Source organism: Amblyomma americanum, chromosome 4 (genome assembly GCF_052857255.1).
Source record: "Amblyomma americanum isolate KBUSLIRL-KWMA chromosome 4, ASM5285725v1, whole genome shotgun sequence".
NCBI lineage: Eukaryota > Metazoa > Arthropoda > Arachnida > Ixodida > Ixodidae > Amblyomma > Amblyomma americanum.
This window is the reverse complement of record NC_135500.1, coordinates 101,783,786-101,792,020: the sequence shown is the minus strand read 5'-3', so window position 1 is coordinate 101,792,020 and position 8,235 is coordinate 101,783,786. Positions and strand designations below refer to the sequence as shown.

General features: G+C 44.3%; 1 long non-coding RNA gene across 1 annotated transcript; it reads left to right on the top strand.

The window, feature by feature from the left end:
* Positions 1-3,458: 3,458 nt before the first annotated feature.
* Positions 3,459-7,975, top strand: LOC144130280 (uncharacterized). The gene is made up of 3 exons (XR_013314044.1): positions 3,459-3,673; positions 4,207-4,282; positions 7,859-7,975. It is a non-coding gene; the product is annotated as an uncharacterized LOC144130280 (long non-coding RNA).
* Positions 7,976-8,235: the final 260 nt, after the last annotated feature.

The window sequence follows — 8,235 nt, the reverse complement described above, 5'->3', positions numbered from 1 at the left end:
GCACACGTTTATAAAATTCGTTAACTGATATATAAGGAGGAAACATACCGGATATAGCGAAGGTGGCTGTAAATCGCAATAGTAGTGCAAAATCTTTGAAGTAGATGACGCTGCTTGTATCTTAGAACGAATGTTTCCGAAACGAAATTCCCTCAGATGTTTGTATTTTGTCTTCTCCACGTTTCCTGAGCACCCCGATCTAGCACCCCGATCTAAGCACTTGAAGCTCTCGTAGCTAACGCTCTTAAGTCCAACGCTGATGCAGTGTTGGCGGAGAATTTTTTTTAGCGGCAGTGACGTGGTGCTTATCATAAAATAGCAAAAAAAATACTTTACGATGTCGTTCATTGCCTTCACTGAAAATTTCATGACGGTGACACGAAAATGTCGCTAACTTTAGACAGCAGCGTATGCAGCCGAAGGTGAAATGTGGCGGCCGGCGAGTTTGAACCGATTTGATTCTCGGTCGAAATGAGAGTAAAGTCCTGGGACAGACATCAACCGCGCGCTTTAAAGAGTGTCGCCTGCTTTGACACAGTCTAGCTCCTGTGCACCCGCGCTCGGTCCTCTAAACTACTCTGGTCCCAGTGTGACTGTGTGCTATGACTATCTGAGCGAAAAGGAGGATGTCTGGGGGTTTTGATGTGCACCACGGCCATACAGTTTAGCGACATGATAACGTACGGGCGCGGAATGCCAGCCTGAATACCGGCCGCCAGCGTCAGAAATATGCGACAGTAATGTTTGTTCAAGTCCATACTAAGCCGTGGGATGGAGTATCGTTGGCCAATATCGAGTCGTTGGTAGAAGCGATAACAGGAATACAAAAAAATGTCTCCCCACGGCGCCTTTAATTGCTGCTGCTCAATCGCGGCTCCCCTGGCCTCAGCTGGCTCCGCTCCTGAAGGTGTCGCGGAAACCGAGCATATCTTTGTTTTACTATGAGACGAGGTTCACAGTAAAACGATGACGAGAGCAGCACCTCAGCGCAAGCCAGTTTCGAAGTGCACTCAGCTGCTGCATCGATGCGAAACCGGCTAGGCTTAGCGACGACTAGGGCAGCCAGGGGGTAGCGCGTAGTTCATTGCCCGGCGCGCCCGCGGGCGGCGTCGTTCCCGAAAGCTCGCCTCGCTCACTCCCGCTGGCTCACTGATTGCCTCAACAGATCGGAAGGCTGGAAAATCGAGAAGCGAGCGACTGGCGCTGCGACTGAGCGATACTTTATGCCCACGCTTGCACTACTGGTGAACAACCTTTAACGCACATATGCTTGGGTTATCGGCTGCTTTGCGGCGAGTCTTAGTGAAGATCGTCCACGACGCCATCCTCACCGTCCGTGACGCACAGGCTGAGAACTTCAATTCCAGTACGTGCCGAAACAACTCGTATTTTTCGTAACGATACGAGCTCGAAAACACGCCTGCTTCGATGCGCTAGTGGGCTCTTGCTTGTTAAACTACACGCGATCAGGATGCGGCGAGTGCTACCCACTGTTGCATATTAGCTAAAGTGAGACGCAAGTATCGACGTAGTTTCGTAATGCAGTTGATATCAAAGCAATCCGCTTGTACTGGTCACCGATTAAGCTGTTAAGTTTCATGATCTCCGGTGAGCGTGCCAGTGTCGCGCAAATTAATGCATCGCAGCTACTCTCCATCGTGCCAATTGCGTTCAACTTATCCACGATATTCGCCAGCTTGAGATACGGCGCTTTTCTTCGCTGTTTTTGTCGCAACTTAGTGATTTTATCTGGCATCAAACGAAATTGCATTCTGTCAACACCGTCGTCTGCTCCGTCGTCTGCTAGGGCATCCGGGTCACTTCAGGGGATCACAGGATCGCAGCTTCTACAAACGACATGCCAGAAAAAGTAACTGAAAGCACTTTAGTATTCTTAAATAATCTAAAAATAATTTAAAATAAATGCAGTGTCTTTGTTGTGAAGATAATATAAGTATTCGTGGTTTAAAAAACAAATTTTTTTGTCGGTTGTAATTTTTCACCGACACGAAAGCGCAGCCGTCGGCGCCATTGCAGCGCAACCGACACGTCGTGTTTTTTTTTTTATTATTTGCCTCTTTGAGGCATTGCTTGAGTATTTGTACGGCGGACACATGTGAGGAACTCATTCAATAGGAAGGTGAGCAGGAGTGTGTTTTGGAAGCCAACGACCAGGATTTCGGCCTGTCAACATTGGCGAGTTTGAACGGGTAAGCCATGAAGAGTGCTGCGACGTCTTTTCATCTGTTAGGGGAACGAAGACTCCTGCGCCGTTTTACTAAGCCTGGATGAATCGCATGGCCGGTGAGTCCCGCTCTGCGTTTCTTTGCTAATGATCTGTATTCACACGCGCTATTTGTATGCGGCTATATAGGGATGTGAGTGGAGGCAGTCCGCCTGCGGTTGCCGCAGCTATAATGCGGCGCCAAAAAAGCAGGGCCTATATCCTGCATGACAAGTGTTGTTCTCATTGTCTTTATTTGCATTTATTACTCGCGTGCCGTGGTAAATAAAAATGGCACCAGATATCACAACAGAGTTACGCTTTCGCTTGCTAGCGCTTCGACACTCGGCGCAAAAGCATGGATTTGCACTGCGTAGAAGACGATGAGCGAGAAGTGCCGCGTGGCGGAGCGCTCGCGCTAGGCCAGCTGCGATCAGCTTCCCCACTGTGCCCTTTTTGTGCCGAACCTGAGACAATAGATCACTTCCTGCTGTTCTGCCGCCGCTTTTCTCATTTGAGGAAGACTATTTTGCAGATTCCATTTCACCAACTGGGCTTGCCTGTGTCTTCCGCGGTTTTTCTTTCCATTGGCGCTTCTTTGCTTGGACGAAGCGACAGGAGTGTGCGCTCTGCTGTGCAAAATTTTCTTCAAGAAACGCAGCGACTCCCATTCTAATTTCTTTTTCCCGCCCTCAATCAGTACGACATTGCAACATTACAGGCATTATGCACATTAAGCAATTGTCCCGTCTTTGATCTCCAAGTTAACTGGACCCCTTTCCTTCCCTTTTCCAATCTCTTAGGCTACATACTATTACCACTCCTTTTCCCGTCAAACCTTTCCTGTATCCAGTAAGTAACCGCCTGTGTCTTGGCCACTCCCCCGTAGTGGGTATGTGCCAGCAACGTCTGAGGCCTTCCTTCCTTCCTTCCTTCCTTCCTTCCTTCAGACACCGCACTATTTTGCTCAGGGTTAGTACTCATCGGATTAGTGCTTGTGCCTTAATATGCCTCATACTAAATTTTGAGACAGTGATGGCATGCGAAAGGCTAGTTCATATTCATCGCCTTGTCATTTGTAAACTTGTCTGTGCTTCCCCAGTGGAACAGGATTTGAGGCAGTGTTATGTCAAAGTTAGATCAATCTTGCGTCTCCTGAGCTGTAAACGTTGATGCTTCCTCTCCTTCTGAGCGCTGCGAGCTGTCGGATATGCAACTGCACAATTATTTAGGATTTCTACATTTTTGCTATATCCCTCGCTTTTGTGGCCCGCATTCAAGTCGTTCGCCATTGTCGATGGTTTTTTTGTTGCTTATTTTCGCTTTGTTATTTATTTTTGGTTGCGTGCCATCAGCTGTGGTGCCGGCGATTCTCCGAGCTCGGAACTCTTCCCTGGCACGGGATCCTACCCACAGACCTCCCTTCGCCGCACTCACGAGTGTTCTTTGGTATTTTTTTGTTTCTCTTGCCCTTACTTGCATTGCCAGTCGACAAATTTGTGCAGCTTTTAATTGTATGCAGATCTGTTAAATGCGCTAGCAATTTTTTTATGATGCCAAGCTGTGCTGTGAGATATCAAGCTTCTTGCTAGTGAAGGCATGCTTTTTTCCATTCTCTCTTCTCATTTAACCAAGGCAGACTGGTTGCAACTTTCAATTTAATACCTAGACATTGGTGCAAGGCACCATGATAGGAATTAATGAAAACCTACACATCCTATATTCAAATTGATGTGCGGTATTTCAGCCAGCTCATCTTTCAGTGTGGTTATAACAGTCATTGTGACTCTTCTCAAAGAATGTATATGGGTGCATTACATAAAATCTGTTCATTTGTTTTGTCATGTGCTAGCTCATTGGTTTTTATTTACTTATATTACGTCTAAGTTTAGTTTTTAGAGCAGTAGACGATTTCCTCTCTTGTCAGTCATGACATGGCTACAGCCACTGACAGCTGTTGCTCTGGATGTATTTATTTGCAGTTGCCAGCGGCCAGCATCTATTGGGCCATGCGTGCTTCCTGCCTTTGGCTGTGTCATCCCTCCTGATCCGTTCATGGTAGTTATTCTTTTTCAGTGATGCATATCTTAGCTGCCTATTTAGAAAAATATTTTCAATATAGGCTTGCAGCTAGGTTTAGAAATGCATGAAACTCTACATGCACTTCACAGCAGTACCTCAGCTTATAATTACCAGAACTGTAGACTTGTACAAAATATAGTCCCTGATGTAGCTCTTGACGCAGCTGCTGTTAACATAAACGTGCTTTGACATTGCACACCTGTTGCCTGGTATGCATATGTGTCCTCGAAAAGGACCTATATGTTCATTTATCACTTTAAAAACATTGTGCTCTACAATGATGGTTTACCAGTATTTCTGACACAGAGACCAAAATGTCAGTCAGTAATGTAACATTGCACGATGACACCAATCCTTGTATGGTATAGCATCCTTGCAATGCACTGGGCAAGCTGCTGTCAGCACAGATTTATTGCTGGTTTATTGATATAGCACATGGTTATACTGCACAGTTTGTACCTCTACCTTCTTAAAGCTGTATACTTGAAAATTTTTAAAATTAGTTGAAGGAAAATTCAAGGAAATGTAACAGTAACTCTCACATTTTGATGGACTCTTGAACCGTGATATAAGGGAGGGATATAGAAGGGAAGTAATGAAGAGCTGATGCCCATGTTAGATGCCCCTCTTTAGTTAAACATACCTCGCAATTAACACATTTGGTGCAAAACAAACATGGGACTTGCACGCTCACAAGCACCCTCATGTCAGTAAAACAAAGTGCCAATGTTGCCGTACTTTAGAGCTTTGCTCCTAAAAGCGCAGCTGACTGCTGCTCAAAGTTGAGAGCAAAAATATGTCTACTTTTCCTCATGTGCAGTCTGCGGTGCTGGTGCCATTTGCAATGGTGATTGACATTGAGTTGCATGATGATCAGTCTGTTCCTGGAGTTAGTGATTTTGTCTGTCGTGTGAATGTGCTGTTAAAATTAGTGCAGAACAATGGTTCTCTAGTTCATTTTAGGTAACTGTCTCCTGTGCCACATGCTACCACCCTTTTTCCTCAAATTTCCTAATCTCATTTAGCCACCTGATTGCCACCCATTCATGCATTCACCTACTCTTAGAATCCTCCCAGTGTTTTAGTGTGGTATTGCTTATATCTTCTCTGCATTGCACATGCACTGCACTTCCTCTTTTTTGATTTAGTCAAGATATCTCTGTTCCTGTTTCTTGCATAAGCATAAGAGGCGACTCAAGTGCACCATCTGGGCTTGTGATGAAATGTGTAGGGCCCTTCGTTTTTGAGTAAAACCTGGTTTCCCCTACTGTTGCACCAATAAAGATTCTTAAAGATCAGTTTCAACGCAATTTCTGTGCAAATGTGCCTGTAAGAAAGTGTGGTTTGAAGGTGCACAAAGGCGAAGAACTGCTGGAGTGTAGTGGATGTCACATAATTCTTCTGACAGATTTTTTAAACAATTCTGGTTATTTTAATTCTCTTTTAATGTTTATTGTTTGTCGGTTGCTTATAATTTTTGGATAAACTGAAAACTACATGTACTGACTGGTATTTTACTCCAATAATTATACCCATTATTATGAAGCTGTGTTGGAAGGTAGGTGTGCATTTATTATGAGTGCTTTGAATTTCAGTGATTGTTTCTGCAATGCAACATGGAGGACAGGTCTCCGCTGTGCGAGTTTTTTGCAATGGAGTGAAAGTAGCTGGAGAAGCATTTGCTACTGTGTCACCCAGCCAAAAGTTCTCCCACAGACCACTGAGCTTCTGAATACCTATGGCTTAAAGCTTGAAGCTCTGGTTGCCCTTTCCGAGGTTTTCTGCATTAACGAGTGCAAGCCCAAGGGCTCAGAGCTAACAAGCATTTGAATCCATGAAGCTATACACAGTAGTGCTGGGGCCGTGCAGCAAGTCAGTGTGAATTAGGTCGCGATAAACATGGTTTACTGTAGAAAGCTAGTGTGAAAAATAGTTGCGCTCACAGAAACCGCTGTTTCTTTCTTAGTCGGTCATTGAAACAAAGCAATGCATGTGAAATTTTATATCTGAAGCAGAATTGACATCTGAGCTAGTTGGTTTTTCATTTTCAAAAATTATATAAAGCGCACTTAGGACAACAGACAAGGGAGACCAAACAACACAAGCGCTTACTCGCAACTGCGCATTTATTCGAGAAACACACAAAAGGAAGAACAATCACGAACAAAACAAAAGCCATCGCGCAGGCATGACAGGAAAAGTGCTCATACAGGTGCGTCAAGATAACAAAACTCTCTTTCATGCAAAACCACCATAGGGTCGGCAACACACGTGTGCTGATTCTTACGGATGTGATAGGCCTCTGAAATCTCTCTGGTTAGCTGATTAGGCTGTCGGAACAAGATTTTAGTTTGGTCAAGCAAAGGCTTGCAGCCGCTGCATTTTGAACAGTGCTTAGCGAGATTAGATAAAGGCGACTTATTCAATGACAAAAAATGCTCTTGCAAGCGCACATTAAGGCAGTGGCCCGTTTGACCGATATAGGTCCGGCCACAAGAAAAGGGAATGTGATGCACCACTCCTTTTGAACATCTGACATAGTGGTTCTTGTGATTCACAGTGCAGCACCACTTTCGTTTATCACATACACCGCTGCTAGAGCGCGCAGCAACCTTCGCACAAACACTACAAACTTTCTGAGGGGCAGAGAAGAGAACATTAACACCATATCTGTTACCCACGTTTTTTAGTTGATGAGAAAACCGATGAACATAAGGTATGACTGCAATATTTTTCTTTTTCTCCTCAGAACTCTTCAAAAGTGACCTATTGAACTCTTTTACTTTTTTCAGCACCTTGCTAGAAGCTAGAAACAGCACGTCCTCTGGAAGTCCAGCCAATCTTAGTCTGTTCACTTGCTCGCAGAAACTTTCCTTCATTTCGTGAGGGCACGACTTGAGCAAAGACGATCCTAGGCAGGAGACAGCAATGCCGCACTTCACAATTTTTGAGTGATTTGATTGATAATTTAGGAGTGGTTTATCAGACCTCGGAGAATACCTCCAGCACACATGATCCTGCACGAAATGAAGTTTTGTGTCAAGGAACTGCAGGCAATCGTTTGTAGGAGTTTCAAAGGTGAACTGTAATCCACGCCCATATTCTTTAAAAATCTTAATAATGTCCACCGCCCTCCTTGTAAATTCATGTCGGTCAACAAACACCAGATAATCATCGACATACCTGAAAATCTTTTTTGCAAGGCCACTCCGATTCTTTTCAATATAAGAGTCAACTCGAGACAGGAAGATATCACTGAGGACGGGCGCTACTTTGGATCCGGTACAAACACCTGTCTTTTGAATAAACAAATGCCCATTCCAGTCAACAAAAGTAGAAGCCAGATAAAACGACAGCACTTCTAAAAACGAAGGAACGGAAATACCACAGGCATTGACAAAGCATTGTTCATCATTATCCTCGGTAATGCAATCACTAACAAATTTCATCAGTGTGTCATGTGGCAGCGAGTAGAAGAGGTCCTTAACATCAATACTAAATGCAGACGCTCCTTATCTCACTGATCTCACTGATCCCTCAATTTTTTTCCAGCTAAAGACCAAGAGTTGCATGGAAGTTGTGCAAGCCACCAAGTTGCGTGTGATTTTTGCCAGGGACCTGAAGCAGGCTGGGAAATTAGTGGATGGCCAGTGGTATTCACTCAGGAAGGCAAGCTTTCTCTGTAAGTACAGTTTTTGGCATGGCATTGCTTAGGAACGCATGCACTAATCTGACTACTCTATGCCCGCCCATGCTTCGAGAATATGAAGTACACGAAAAAAACTGATTGCCGAAAAAAAATTGCCGCTTGTGTAATGTTTTTTCAGGAAAATATTTGCCATTTAAAGGGCTGTGAAAACCTTAAAAATTATTATGTGCTTGTTGTGGCTTTTTTTTTCAAATTTCTTCCACGTCTATGTTGGCCTGAC